This window comes from Callorhinus ursinus, unplaced genomic scaffold (genome assembly GCF_003265705.2).
Source record: "Callorhinus ursinus isolate GAN/ISIS: 27379988/994484 unplaced genomic scaffold, GSC_fseal_2.0 scaffold84, whole genome shotgun sequence".
Taxonomy (NCBI): domain Eukaryota; kingdom Metazoa; phylum Chordata; class Mammalia; order Carnivora; family Otariidae; genus Callorhinus; species Callorhinus ursinus.
In genome coordinates this window covers 2,650,854-2,666,285 of record NW_027397146.1, presented here as the reverse complement: position 1 = coordinate 2,666,285, position 15,432 = coordinate 2,650,854, and the positions used below count along the sequence as shown (strand labels likewise).

The window sequence follows — 15,432 nt, the reverse complement described above, 5'->3', positions numbered from 1 at the left end:
GGTAGGACATGAGGTTAGAGGTGGCAGGAAATCCAGTTATAAGACAGTTGCAGGAATCCAACAGAAGGTTTGGCAGTGGGGATCCCTCTCTGCAAAGCAATAGCAGATGAAGGGACCTAACTGCTGTGGTCAGGACTTCCGATGCCATGGGCCAAAGGTGTGAAGTGTCCCATCCAAGTCTCACGCTCCCTTAAAGACCACCTCCTTCATAAATCCACTCTCAGTCACATCCATTGTCACCACCCCCACGTCTCTTCCTCCTCTGTTGTTCCAGCAGGCCTTATGCTCTCTACAATAAAACTAGTCATTGGACTTTGTACTCAGGGCTTTTGTTCTCAAATTGTTTTAATTATTCGCTTGACAAATATTTATTGAGCAGGCAGAGAGAGCTGGGGCTGGGAGGGATTGGAATTGGGAGTCCTCAGCATACACCAAGGGGCCAATCAAGCCAGTTCCTCGCGGCTGAATTTCCCATCTTACCACGCCCAGCATGTAGGGGCTCACTGGAATCTGCCTGAACCCTTTTCTTTCCTGATTAAACGACGTTCTGCTCGAGAGAGATGTGTCTGCTCTTTTTTTTTTTTTTTTTTTTTTTTGTATTTTCCACGGAGTAAAGCACTCAGACACGTACTAGGTGCTCAGTAAGCATTGGGCTTGGAGCAGAGGAGACCTTCCTGTCCATCTTCCCACAATGCTACCAATTCCAGCCTTCCCCAGGGAGGCTCAGGGTAAGTAGGAATGGTTTGGGTCTTTTAGGGGGTCTGTGATATTTACAGATGTGCCCTCAGACTTCTGCCGGGAAGGTAGGAGTTAGCCGGACCTTGCTCAGAGGGATGTAGGTAAGGCAGGGACGCTGGGGAAAATACAGGACACTGACCCCCTGGGTAAGGGCAGCGCACCTTCTGTGGACCCTATGGGCTGAAGATGGGGAGCCAGGGCTCAGATTTGTGTTTTCTTGGGAACCAGAAACTGATTGATAGTGTCCGTTTCTTTTTCCTTTTGCAAGCCCAGTGGCAAATGGGGCTGTTGATAAACCTCCTTATGCTGCTTCAGAGACTTTGGTCTCTCTGTCCTCTGGTCTTCTCGGTCAGACTCCACCGGAGATGTGCCCAGATTTCCAGTCTGTCTGGGAAGGCAAAGCCAGTTGTTCCTCGCCGCGGACAGTCTCCCACTCTCTCTCCCACACCCATCCGCCTTCCTTCCCTCCGGTCCTCCTTAGAAGTCAGATTGGGCCCTGTGGACATACTCCTGGTACCACTCTGTGGGGTGTCCTAGAATGCCGTTTCCTCCTGAAGGCCAAGTGATTAGAATGGATCTCTGGGACACCACTGTGTACCCAGCACAAATAGCTAAGTCCCCGTTGTTTTTCAAAAACCAGGGATTCCGGTCTCCAAACCAGACATGATTTCCCGGCTACGGCCAGCAGAGGAACCATGGATGCTGAAAAGAGAAGTGCCATGAGGTTTCTGTCCAGGTGAGTGAGTGAAAGCCAGGTGAGTTGACATCCTTCTGGTCAACAAAAGAGTGCATGGCCTTTTTCAATTCCTGGTAGTGAGAGCCGTTTTAGGTTTATTTTGTATCCCCCATGGGAGCTACGCATTCCTGATCCATTCACAGAAAGTGAAAACTGACCCCTTGGAGGCCCTGGATTGAAATAGAGTTTGCAACTCTAGTCCTGAGAAGAAACAATGAGTATTTGAAGAATTCTAAACGTTGTGTGGCGTGTTTGTTGTCCTCTGCTACCTGGGTAGATTCAGCATTCATAATTATGGGTGAGATGTTCCCAATTGCATTCTCCCTCACAGGACATTTACATCCCAGTCCGAAGAATACCATACTTAATAATGGCAACTCGACCCCAAAGAAAGCCGTGGAAGGAGGGTGACAAAGGAAACTATTTGTTGCATTTTGTGTTTTTTGGTTTTGTTTTGTTTTGTTTTGTTTTTAAAGACGTTCCTTCATTTGACAAAAGATTTTTTTTTACCCAATCGGATTTGCCTATGACAAAGATAATACATGCTCATTCTAGAAACTTAAAAAAAAAAAAAGAGAGAGAGAGAGAGAGAGAGACATAAAGAAAAAAACACAAATGTCTTGAAATCCTACCTCCCGGAGACGATCATCATCTGCCTTTGTAAATAAGCGTTCTTCTAATCCCTTTCTTTCTGCACAACTACACGTGGAGATGTGGCTACTCTGAGGTACACGCTGTGATCCTCTGCCTGCTGTCTTGCCTTCAATAATGTGTTTTGGACAGCTTTCCGTGGGCGGTACATAGATGGGTGGATATGGAAACTCATCCCCTTTAATGCCTGCATGGCGTTCCACCTTACCAGCATGTCATAATCCATCTACCCCAATCCACAATCGATGAGGAGGTTGTTTCCAGGTTTTCATTATTCTGTATAACACCAAAATCAAACAACCTCATACTACATCTTTGTAGACTTGTCAGGGCTGGCTCCTGTGGATAAATTCCTTGCAGTGGTACCGGTGGGACAAATGGTGAAGTTCAGGTCATCTAAAATACATTATTTCCCTGAAACAACTAATACGTTATATGTTAATAAATACATAAATAAAAAGAAAACTGAAAATGTCAGTTCAAATCAAGGGAACAGTTAGATTTTAATGCACTTCAAATTATCTGTTACAGTTTAAAGACAATAACTCAAATTAAGAAGCTAATTGCTTCTTTGTTACATTTCCGTTTATTATGTTATCATTTTATGAGTTTTTAAAACAATTTTCGATTGAAGTTAAGTAATGACCCAACCAATAAAAAACAAATAAAAAACTAAAATACGTTATCTCCTCTAAACCTACAACGGTCCTGGAACATTTTTAGCCAAGTGCAAGATACAGCTGATTGGGTCTTAAATAACATTTTCTAAATAGTTCTCCCAGGTCTGTGAGGAAGACTGATGGCGCTGGGATGTGGGGGTCCCCTTTAAGTTCCTCATTTTCACTCAAGTCTCCAGCTTCTTGTTTTTAATTATTCTGGGCCTCCCTGACGGATTGATGACTTTCTCCATTTTAGAGCCGAGCTCCTTAGTATTCGCTGTTTGTATTTCAGGACGTCTCAAATCAGTATGCAGGTAGTGGCAACAGATGATAACAAGAGCAAACACTTGTAGAGCATTTTACAGGGTGCCAGGCATGCGGTTATATGTACTCTTCTACAGCTTAGTTCATCGGACAGAAAGCCTTTGAGGTAGCAGTTGCCATCATCTTCATTTCACCGATGAAGAAATGGAGGCCCCAAAAGACGAAGTGATCTGTCCAAATTCACCCAGCAACTCTGTGGTTGAGCCAGGAGTAAGACCCGTGCAGTTGGCTCCAGAGGCTTACAGGTGCATCTAAGGCAGTGCGCCTTCCCTTACCAGTTCACAGAGGTGGTGGGCACAGGTGCTCCGTGCTCTAGCTAGCCAGCTTCTGCGAGCCGCCAGTGGTATCCCCTCCTCGCCCTCCATCTCAGTTGAATTAAGATGTGGCAGTTACCTGTGTTCACTCGGTGGGACACACGCCTCTTCTTGTTTGTGAATGAACCCTCCAGGGCTGATACGCGATCCTGCTTTCTACATCTCTTTCCCCTCCCTGCTGTTCAAAAAGCCGAGTTCAACCCCACTCACCCCAGAACAAAAGTCCCTTCTGGCTCCCTATTCAAGGCAGCGGGCAGTTTTGCATAGGAGCTCAATTCTTTCGTGCAGTTCTAAACTCCAGGGCTGGAGGAAACTGGGAGTTCTTCCCTGCTGGCTTGTAAATAATGTCTCTTGTTGGCAGAGTTCCTTTTAATCATACAAGTATGGTGTGTTGGTTGCAGAAAAAGATTTAACAGGCAGAAAAGTGTAAAGGAGCAAATAAAATCACTTGTTAGAGAAAAGCGCTATTCATGTTTTAGTGTATTTACTTCCATTTTTTAAGCACGCATGTAAGTATATACGTGCTTGGAGTTATACATTAACTACAAACAGATTATGGTCATGTACTTGTATACTGATTTTTTTATTTTTTCTAAAGATTTTATTTATTTATTTGAGAGAGAGAATGAGAGAGAGAGAGAGAGAGAGAGAGAGCGAGAGCGAGCACGAGGCGGGGAGGGTCACAGGGAGAAGCAGACTCCTTGCCGAGCAGGGAGCCCGATGCGGGACTCGATCCCTGGACTCCAGGATCATGACGTGAGCCGAAGGCAGTCGCTTAACCAACTGAGCCACCCAGGCGCCCCTATACTGATTTTTAAAAAGATTTTATTTATTTGTTTGTTTGAGAGAGAGAACACAAGCGGGGGCCGGGGACGGGCAGAGGGAGAGGGAGAGGGAGAAGCACATTCCCCGCTGAGCAGGGAGCCTGATGCGGGACTCGATCCCAGGACCCTGGGATCATCATGACCTGAGCCGAAGGCAGACATTGAATTGACTGAGCCACCCAGGCGCCCCTAGTATACCGATTTTTGTTTAGTTTTATTTCATAACCATTTTTACAAATCATTAAAAATTCTTCAAAATCATGGTCTTCGATGACTGAGCATCTCATCATCTAGATACATAATTTAATCATTTCTCTGTTGTGGGAAATTTAAATTTTTCCCTTTTTATAGTGATTACTCACACTGTTGTGAGCATCCTTGCATCTAAATGTTTCTCCACAGCTGTGTCTCCCCCCCCTTCTAGAATAAGTAGAACATGAATTTTCAAGGTACTTGGTTTGTGTTATGAATTACTTATCAAAAGGCTTTCCAGTTTACATTCTTGCAGCGGTATATGAGAATGTGTATGTCACCGCACCCTGCCAGCATGTACTGTAGTTTTTAAAAATCCCTGCCAATTTGAAAAGGGCAAAACCGTTTTCATTTTGAACTTTTTTAAGTGTTTATTGACCACATCTTATACCCCTGTTCCTCCAGGTTCCCCTCTCGATGACGGGATCTGGGGAACAACAGACCCTTAACCTGAACGTCTAGACTGTCTTACTCCTTCTAGTTACCTCCCTGAAGCGTGCCCTTCTGCTGGCACTCTGGAGCCCATCCTAATTCCTCCTCCTACTCTTGCCCCCGTAATTATTACATCTTCTCTCTCTTCAGTAACTTCATACTTTCCTCTTGAAGTCATGCCTGCTCTGCCTTCCATCAGAATCAGAACCTCGTGCTCACTCCTATTACCTTTTCTAATATGAAGCATGTCTCCTGATTTTGTGAAATTCCTCTAGTGCGAACTCAGCATGTGACCCCTGCCCCTTAGGGAGATCCCCATTGCCTGGGGGATCTCACTGTTGTTCTCGTACGGCTCTCTGCCATCTTGGACAGTGCAGATTTTCTTTCTTCCTTTTCTTTCTTTCTTTCTTTCCTTCTTTCTTTCTTTCTTTCTTTCTTTCTTTCTTTCTTTCTTTGTTTCTTTGTTTCTTTCTCTCTTTTTTTCTCTTTCTTTCTCTTTCTTTCTCTTTTTCTCTTTCTTTCAAGATTTTATTTATTTATTTATTTGACAGAGAGAGAGAGAGAGAGAGAGACAGCGAGAGAGGGAACACAAGCAGGGGGAGTGGGAGAGGGAGGAGCAGGTTTCCCGCGGAGCAGGGAGCCCCATGTGGGGCTCGATCCCAGGACCCCGGGATCATGACCTGAACCGAAGGCAGATGCTTAACAACTGAGCCAGCCAGGCGCCCCCAGTGCGGGTTTTCTTAAAAACATTTGCTTTGTCACCATGTGCTACGCTCTTGATAGCTTTGCCTACTACTGGACCTCTTCCAAATGCTCCTTGGTTCCTTTCCCTTCACCAACTGTGTCTTTCACGTAGCTGCTACTCGTTCGGTTTACTTTAGAAAACACATAGACCTTTTAGGGATTGCCTTGTAATTATCAAATGTTGTCACCAATGGGGGGCGGGGGCAACTCAGACAGTAAGTTCTGAGAGTAGTGGCCCTCAGTGTTGTACGTTGGGAGGAGGGAGTTCCTGCCTCCTTGCTGAGGTTAAGTTTTCTTGCCAAAATGTGGTACAAAAACTGCAGCCCAGGTACGACTCTGTTCACTAAAACAAATTGAAACTTGGGTACTAACACAGTGCCGACTCAGGTTATCTTCACAACAAACTTGGTATTTACAAATTGTCTTTCATATAATTTTGCCTATGGTTCACTTGATGTCATAATTTCACAGTCCTACTACTGCTACAAGACGGAACTCTAGATTATAGAGTAGCCAAGTCACGGTGGCATCAAAATCAATAAATGGATCAGAAAAGAGACTACTTGTGGGATGCACGTGCACCTGTAGGTACAATATACACAAAGGAGACAGCAATCATCACTAGGGAAGGATGATCAAGAGACGATACCAGAACATTCAGCTATTTGGAGGAAAAGTCAGTGCAGAGCCTTAACGCATGCCATACTCTAAAATATGCATCAAAAGGATTGAAGGCTAAGTGTAAAGAAAAGTATTAGAGTAAAATACCAGTGAATACTTACATCCTCTCTGGATAGGAAAGAATATTCTGAGCTTGAAAACAATGAAAGGAATTACAGAAGTAAGATCTTAATAAATTCAACAAAATAAAAGATTTTAAAAAGCCTTCACATCAAGCATCATAGGCACAACTAAACTGTAAGTGAAAGGTGGAACAAGATATCTGCAACAAATATAATGGACAAAACGTTAATATGTGAATCGGTCTTAATGTTGGAAAATAAAAACACTAAGTCTCTAGCAGCTAAGTGGGTAATTGATAGGTACAGGCAGCTTACCAAGGAAGAAATGCAGGTAGCCACTAGGTATTAAATCCTACTATAATTACTCATCAAAGAAATGCAGATCAAGAAAGGATAACTTTTGCCATTTGTGACTGAAAAACCCAAAAAATTGTTTTTCAAGAAATTGAAAAACAATTAAAAAATGATAATTTGCGGGAAAACAAACGGGCACTTTCATTGGCTGGCATTAAGAAAGCAAATCGCTATTTTCTTGCCAAAAGGCCTGCTAGAGAAGCTGTATCAACAGTCTGAGAGGTGTTTTTATGCTTTGACCCTCCAGTGGTATTTCTAAGAGATCACCTGAAATGCAAATAAATAGTCGTGTAACAAGATGCTTAATTGAAACATTACAAACGCATTAAATTGTGTAGGGTATGATAGCATATGATAGAATATACCAATCAATCACGCAAAAATAAAGAACAGGGGTACATGGTTAATGTTTTGCTAAAGAAAAAAACCAAAACGTGGAATTGTGTACGTAGATAGCATAACCTTAACTATGAAAAAACAGCTAAAAGTAACATGAATTCATATTACATGCCAGGCGCTGGGCTGAGCATCTGGGCCTGTGCTCGCTCCAGGAGTCCTCAGAGGAGTCCTGGGGCGGGGGGGGGGGGGGAGGGGGGCACGTTTCTCTCCCCGTTTTCTCCAGATGAGACCCCCGGGGGGGGGGGGGGGGGGGGGCGGGCAGAAAGATTCAGAGACTTGCTCAGAGTCCCACAGCTCCTCAGTGGATGTGCTGGGACTCTAAGCCAGGCTGGCAAACTGTACAGCCCAGGCCCTGCAAATGGCAGAAAGATCCTCAAGGCATGTGAGCAGCAGTGACAGTCCTGGAAGCAGAGCTGAGGGCCATACAGCGTACTGGTAATGGTGACAGCCCCGGGAAATACCTGAGTAAGGACCTAGCCATATGTGGGTAGCAGTGATGGATGCTCCCTGGGTAGCGAACATGTGTTGCTTCTGCAATCAGGACAAAAACTCAAGAACACTGATGTCTTTTTTTTTTTTTTTTAAGCCTCAGAGAAAAAGACTGGATGTACATGTGCCACACTTTCATGGCAACTGCCTGTGCGCAAGACACAATGGCAGCGAGTTCTCAGTTCCTGTTCTCCAGCCAAGTGCACACTCCCAGACACGGGGGCACAGGAGCCCCAGCGGGTTGGGCCCTGATATTCAGCTCCCACATGCACCTAGGCATGGCCCTGTTGGCAGCCTTCTGCTGCGGCAGGTACTGGGGTGTCTTTCTGGCATCTTTTGGGCTGTCACCGCTTCCCTGTCCCCAGGGCCCTGCTGGGTACCTCCGTGCACGCCATTTCTCTGTGCACACCACCTGCTCACTCTCAGCCGGGGGTCAAACTTGGTGCACACGTGGCACCCAGGTCCAAGCATAATGACGAGCAAGGGTGGCCGGGTCCTGCTGAAAATGGAAAGGAAGAGAGCAATAGAGGGGCTAAAGGCCGAACTGGAACAGGCCTTTCAGCTCACCCTTACTAAGTCCCTATTCCAGAAAGCACACCCAGCGCCAGACACGGGGCCTGCGGACGTGGGCTCTAAGCCCGGGTCCTTCCCAGGCCCTCTGTCTTGTCCTGGGGCTGCCCGTAGACCACGAGATGTGGGGGCCAGCCCCAGGGCAAGATGGGACATCCAGAAGGAAGCCAGATCGGTGGTTCAGGAAGGAGGTGCATGTCAGGCAAGACCCACGCCCCCCACGCGCACTCCTACTCCATCCTGGGCGTCCGACTCCCTGGTAGAGACCAAGGAGCCGGACTGAAGGGGCTTGGCACAGCCTTATGGTCTGGAGGGGACCTGGACACCCGCGGGCAGGGGGCCAGATGGGGCTGCGCGGGGAGATGGGGAGCCTCCCGGGGAGCCGGTAGGTTTGAGCTTGGCTGAAGGGACACCTTTGCCCACCTTGTCCCAGAGCCTTTGGGGTCCTTCCTGGGGCAGAAACTGGACCCTGGGCGAGGCCTGAGGAAGGCTCCAGGCAGGCCACGGGGCCTTGGGGTGAGCAGGACCAGCCCACGGCCCACATACGCGCCGTGGACTCTGCGTCCCTTGCCAGGCCTCTCACCTCCCCGCTCAGCCTGCGGCAACCACGCAGTGTGAAACGGGGAGCTGCTGCCCCCCTAGATCGCACTTGGTGTTCCCAGGGGCTGGGCTTCTTTGACCCGGAGCCAAGCACATCGCCTGTTGTTGGAGGCCCTCCACCTTGTGGGGCACAGCCCTCGGGACGACCCGCGCCCCGCCCCCCCCTCCCCGCCACACACACTGCCCCCTCACCCACATCCCTGGTGGATCTGGGACGACTTCTCCCTCTCCTGGGGCTCTAGCTGTGCCTCTCTGAGCTGGGGCCTGGTGCCTCAGGCCTCGTCTCTGTCTCTCCAGGATTTCCCGAGGGACCTTGGGCTCTCAGTGGTTGTCTCGGGGCCCGGCTTGGTGCACACCAGCTGCGGACGTATGTGTGCGGGGAAGGGGGTCCTCCTTTTCTCTGTCTTTCAAGTACGGAGGGGTGGGAGTGGCATTCACAGCACCCTAGGTCAGAGGGTACTGTCCCACCGAGCCCGTCCAACCCAACCTTGACCGGAGCCACGGTTCCCCTTTCATGTTGCCACCAGCCCGGAAGAGGGCCCGAGTTGTCCCTCTTCTGTTGTGGGGGCTCAGGGGTGCTGTGGCCACTGGGCAGTGGGGGTGGGGAGAAGCCAGCTGGGCCTAGGGGTCTCCTCCAGGTAGCCCCTGCCACTTGAGTGGGAACGGTCCCTTCTCCTTTCCCATGTGGACCTAGTTTTCTCCTCCTTCACTTCTTTCTCTCCAGCCCCTTTGGGCTCCCACTTTCTCCAAGAACCTTGCAGGTTCACCCAGGGCCCAGTCCCCTCCTCCCTTTTCTCCAGTCTCTCTGCCTTTGCTGGCAGTCCTCAGCCCAGGGACCCAGGGGTGTGGCCAGGGGAGAGAAATGCTGCAGAGGGAAGGCCGAAGAGTTTACAGTGGGGCAGAGAAACACTCAGATTTCATTTGTCCATAAGCCCACCCCTTCCACCCCCAGCCACACACATAGAGACATCAAGTACTTACATCAAGCACTTGGTACCCTAACACCGATGCCACCTTCCCCTTTCGCTCAGAGCCATTTCTGGGAAGGCCTTCTCTGGGCCAAGCCTTGCACCAGATGCTGGGGATTCCACAGTAAATGTCATAGTGAAGCTTGCTCCAGTGGTCCTTAACAGTTAATGAGGGGAACAGACAATAACTAAAGGGGAAAAAAAAATTATATGATTGCAGATCATGTCAAGGTGAAGACAAAGAGATGAAAATTAAGCACTGAGGAAGAATTACTCTGGACAGGGTGGCTTAAAAAGCCACTTTAAGAAGATGAGAGAAGAACGAAAAGGAGCTCCGATTTTAGGAGGTCTGGGGAAAAGCCTAGGCAAGCAAGAGAACGACAAGGGTGCAATCTCTGGGACAGGTGTTCTCCATGATGTAAAATGGCCTACGCCCCTTGCCCGGAGCAGAACCAGCGAAAGGGAGATGAGTGGGAACCGCACCGGGAGGACTAGGCAAGGGCTTCACTGGCCATGGACAGGGGTCTGGTAGCCGCTGGAGAGCCACTTGGCACAACCACTGAGCCAAACAGTGACATGATCAGATGGGTATTTTGGAATGACCCCCTTAACTGTTTTTTGGAAAATGAGTGCAGAAGAAACCCAGACAAAGAGAGATGGCTGGGAGCATAGTGCGTCGTCCAGGGCGCATATGGCAGTGGCCATGGAGCAATGCAGAAGCACCCCACGGAGGCACGACTGGTTAGGCCCCAAGCTGCACGCTATAGCCCTCTTTCGCAAAGGCAGAAGAGCCTCTTTTGATGAATAGTCACGTCTTCCCCACTTCAGAATGAAGATTTGGTACATTTTTGTTGTTGTTGTTGTTGTTGTTGTTAAAGGAAGAGAGTGAGGCCCTTAAAAATGGATTGGAACTGATGGGAAGTTCTGTGTGTACGGGGATTAGGGAGCCCTACTCACTGGCTTTCTTATGGTGGATTTTTCTCGTGGCTAGGGTCTGCGGGTCTTTTCTCTCGACCTAGTTCCCCTCCCCGCCTCCTTTTTTTTCTCGACGGAGAGATCCCTTTTCATCTTTTGCCTGGGAGATAACTCACCTTATTGCCAGGGGTCTGGGAACTGGGTGGGAAATGGAGCTGGGTGTCTCACTGTTCATCTACCTAGACTTTCACTTCATGCTCTAGTTTTGGGTAAGTGCTTCTGCCCCAAGGCATTCATCAGTATTTGCCGGAATACTTCGGTCCCCAGACCTCAGTGGTCTACAACATGGATTTCTCATGCACAGGCCTTTGGTTCAGTTGTGGTATGCATCAATTTGTGAACATGGCTTCCGGTGTGCTCCATGTGTCTTCTCATTCTGGGATCCAGATGGAAAGAGCCGTGGCCACCTGAGTAAGGCAGGGTCTCTCCATGGTCCAGGGCAGGAGTGGGAGAGCGCAAGCCAAACCATCCAATCACATTAACCACGGGGATGTGGTTATCATTTAGGAACAGAGAGGGGAAGGGAGAGGGAGAGGGAGGGGGAGGGGGGGGAAGGGGAGGGAGGGAGGGGGAGGGAGAGGGAGAGGGCTGTCGAGACCACAGGGCCTGGAGAAAGGGTCATTTCTCAACTGAAGAGTCTTGCTGGGACATAGTGAAGTCCCTCAGGACAAAATAACCCAAAGACCCTTCCATGAGCAATAAAAGGGAGCCACGTGGTGGGTTTGGCAGAGTGAGCTCTCAGCCTGAGAGGGGCTGGCCCGATGCAAGCTCACCTCCAGGCCAAATGAGTCTGAGAAAGTGCAGCAAATTCTCCAGAGGCAGTTCAGGGGAGTGTGACTCTTTTTGTTGTTGTTATCATTGACAGTGGGTACCACTGAGGAGAGGGAGATGGTACATGTAGGACTGTGAGAGGTCCACGGTGCGCTTTTACATTTTGTCCCACATAAATCTGGACTGTTTCAATTCTTTTACATATACTATTTTGCGTTATTACTTAGGGGACAAAACCCACGAAAACCACAAAAGAGGTGACTTAATGATTGAAGGCAGCCTGGTGTATCTGAGAACTAGGAAAATGAACCATGTTTCGGCTCTAGCAATGCAGTCCCATCACTGTGGGACCTAGAGCCAGTCCATTTCCTCCCTGGGCCTCAGTTTCCCCATCTGTACAATGAGGAAATGTCACCATATCCTGCTCACTGGGAAGGCCTGGGACTCTCTAAGCCTGAGGCCATCCTCATGTGGCCCGTGTGCTTCCTCTTTCCTGAGTGCATGTTCATCCCCTCCGCCACTCCCAGGAGTTCACATGGTCCCCGTGGAGTGAGTGAAGGAGGAAGAGAAAAATTGTGCAGATGACTTTATTGAAGAGTTTTGATGAGAAGGAGCACAGAGAACCGGGGCTGTCATTAAAGACAAAAGAGAGCCTTCTGAGGATGTGAGACAAAGAACATGTGTGTGCGCTGATGGGATGGATTTGATGGAAAGATCAGAGGTAATGAGGCAGAGAAAAGGAGGGGAGAAGGGCATGAGCATGTGCTTCTAGGAGGTGGGAAGGGATGGAAGTTTGGCCCTAGAGGCAGAGACAGTTCATTTACAGTCGCCAGGTCGGGGCCGAAAATAGGGACACAGACACGGGCAGTGGGTAGGTTTGAGGGTGGGAGGGTGACATGAATCTTGGCAGATTGCTCCTGTCTTCTCAGTGAAGGGTGGGGCAAGGTCATCAGGTGGGGGATTGGAATTTTGATGCAAGGAGATACTCTTAAAGAGTAATTCAGAGAGAGGGACTAGGAGTATGATACCCGGAAAGGGGCCATTAACTTTAAGCCATTCAGCCCTGGAGAGATCATGTGTGCCCCGGCAACATTCAGCTGTTCAAGTACAGCTGGGAAGTAGGCTTCCCCCGGGTTTCCGGAAGCCATGGGGCTTTAGATAAGGAAGGGCACTGGGAGGAGAGGATGCAAAGAGACTAAGACTGTTGGCAAAGGAGCAGTTATGGGGTTGGGCCATAACATCTATAACTGGATAAACAGGGAAATGTGGGCATGGGGTGTGGGGGGGGGGGGGGGCGGGGGGAAGGGGCGGGTGAATGTGGCACGTGTATGTGTACATATGCATGTGTGCTGGGGGTGATGGATAGCGAAAAGGGGGTTTTAGATTAATGGCTAAAAAGCAGGAGGTGGTGATCAGAGAACAGAGTGCTTGAAACCAAGGATCTGGAGGCCCTGCAGCTATCGGTAACTACAAGGTGATGACAGGGGTGTAAACTTGGGAGTGAGTGGATAAGATGGGCTTTGGAGAAAGATAGTTGGACTGAGGTGGTCAGGGTACTGAAAGGCCAGCTAGGGGATGGGAATCCGTTTGGATAATGAGATTCCCAAAAGTAACAGCAGACACAGAGGTAGGGAGAAACACAGGAAGTCAGGGCCTATAACCTGTGAATGGGAGTAGGGAGTGACAGGGGCAGGTGTTGGAAGACGGTTGCAACTGAGAAGGGTAGTGGGTGGGACAGGTTGATGTACTTGCAAGGAGTGGGGAATTTTTCAGGATACACAAGAATAGTGGTTGAGAGATAGTGGCTTTTCCCCCAGATATGTCACCTAAGGTGATGTTTGGTAAGGGTCTTCCCCCCGACCCCCCGCCGCCCCCAGCTTAGCTGGCTGTATACCCACTGATAGGTGTCGTGGGGAATCTTGTACTTTTCCAAACATGTATTGGCCACCTTCTTTGTGATAGCTCTACCAAGAGTAGCTTTACAATTTATTGCCCAAACCAGGGTAGTTTGGAGAATGCTAGAAGGCTAAACTGCATGGGACTCTAAGACAACCAGAGTAAACCGGGCAAACGGATGTGTAGGCTGACCACCACATAACTGCATGTGTGACTTTCATTCAGCCAGTACTCCTGTGAGATTGATATAACTACCCCCCCTCCCCTTTTCACAAGGTGGGGGGATAAGTCAAAAGAAAATAATTTGAGGTTTAGTCAACATTGAGAGTGAAAAATTATTAATTAATCCCAGAGACACATTATTTCTCTCATTGCATACATTTATTTATTTTCATTAGCTAAAGTAGCTTCCGAATGTTCTTTAAAAAAAAAAAAAGTTTTACCCTACGACCCAGCAACGGCACTAATGAGTACTTACCCCAAAGACACAGATGTAGTGAAAAGAAGGGGTACATGCACCCCAGTGTTCACAGCAGCAGTGTCTGCAATAGCCAAACTGTGGAAGGGGCCAAGATGCCCTTCAGCAGATGAATGGGTAAAAGGAGATGTGGTTCACATATGCAACGGAATATGACTCAGCCACCAGAAAGGATGAATATCCAACTTTCACATCCACCTGGATGGGCCTGGAGGAGAGGATGCCAAATGAAATAAGTCAAACAGAGAAGGACAGTTATCATATGGTTTCACCAATTTGTGGAACATAAGGAATGGCATGGAGGACATTCGGAGAAGGAAGGGAAAAATGAAGGGGGAGAAATCGGAGGGAGAGAGGAACCGTGAGAGACTCTTAATCACAGGAAACAAACTGAGGGTTACAGAGGGGAGGGGGGTGGCGGGATGGGGCAACTGGCTGATGGGTATCAAGGAGGGCACGTGTTGTTGATGAGCACTGGGTGTTCCACGCAACTACTGAATCATTCAACACTACATCAAAAACTAAGGATAGAAAGACCTGATGACGTACTCTACGCTGGCTAACTGAACATAAGAAAAATCAATGTAGACAAGGCACTCAAAAAAATAAAAATAAAGTAATGCTCTGTGGGATAAAAAATAAAATAATTTTTAGATTCACAGTACCCTGTACGGCAAGGACAGTACAGAGTTCCAATATATTCTTTTTTTAAAAAAAAATTTTTTTTATTTAAATTCAATTAGCCAGCATATAGTACATCATTAGTTTCAGATGTGGAGTTCAGTAATCCATCAGTGGCTTATAACACCCAGTGCTCACATCGCATCACGTGCCCTCCTTAAGGCCCATCGCTCGGTTACCCCATCCCCCCACCCACCTCCCTTCCAGCAACCCTCAGTTTGTTCCCTAGAGTTAAGAGTCTCTTATCGTTTGTCTCCCTCTGGTTTCATCTTGTTTTATTTCTCCCTCCCTTCCCCTACGATCGATCCTCTGTGTTGTTTCTTAAATCCCACATATGAACGAGATCATATGATAATTGTCTTTCTCTGATTGACTTATTTTGTTTACCATAACACCCTCTAGTTCCATCCACATCGTTGCAAATGGCAAGATTTCATTTTTCTGATGGCTGAGTAGTATTCCATTGTGTGTGTGTGTGTGTGTGTGTGTGTATGTATATGTATATATATATATATATGTATGTATGTATGTATATATATATATGTATATATATGCACCACCTCTTCCTTATCCATTCATCTGTCGATGGATATCTTGGCTCTTTCCACAGTTTGGCTATTGTGGACATTGCTGCTATAAACATTGGGGTGTAGGTGTCCCTTCACATCACTACATTTGTATCTTTGGGGTAAATACCTAGTAGTGCAATTGCTGGTTCATATATATATATATATATATATATATATATATATATATATATTTCATTCTTCAGTAGCTTCCCTTAAACTTGTTCATTTTTAACTTTAAATAAATAATACAGTTCTCAGCAGAACA

General features: G+C 47.6%; 1 long non-coding RNA gene across 2 annotated transcripts in view; it reads left to right on the top strand.

The window, feature by feature from the left end:
* Positions 1-601: 601 nt before the first annotated feature.
* The window catches only part of LOC112816428 (uncharacterized), a 55,775-nt gene continuing 40,944 nt past the window's right edge, over positions 602-15,432 (top strand). For both annotated transcript variants that reach the window (XR_012376760.1, XR_012376761.1), the window contains exons 1-2: positions 602-728; positions 1,379-1,474. This is a non-coding gene — a long non-coding RNA (uncharacterized lncRNA). The remainder of the gene's footprint in view (positions 729-1,378; positions 1,475-15,432) is intronic.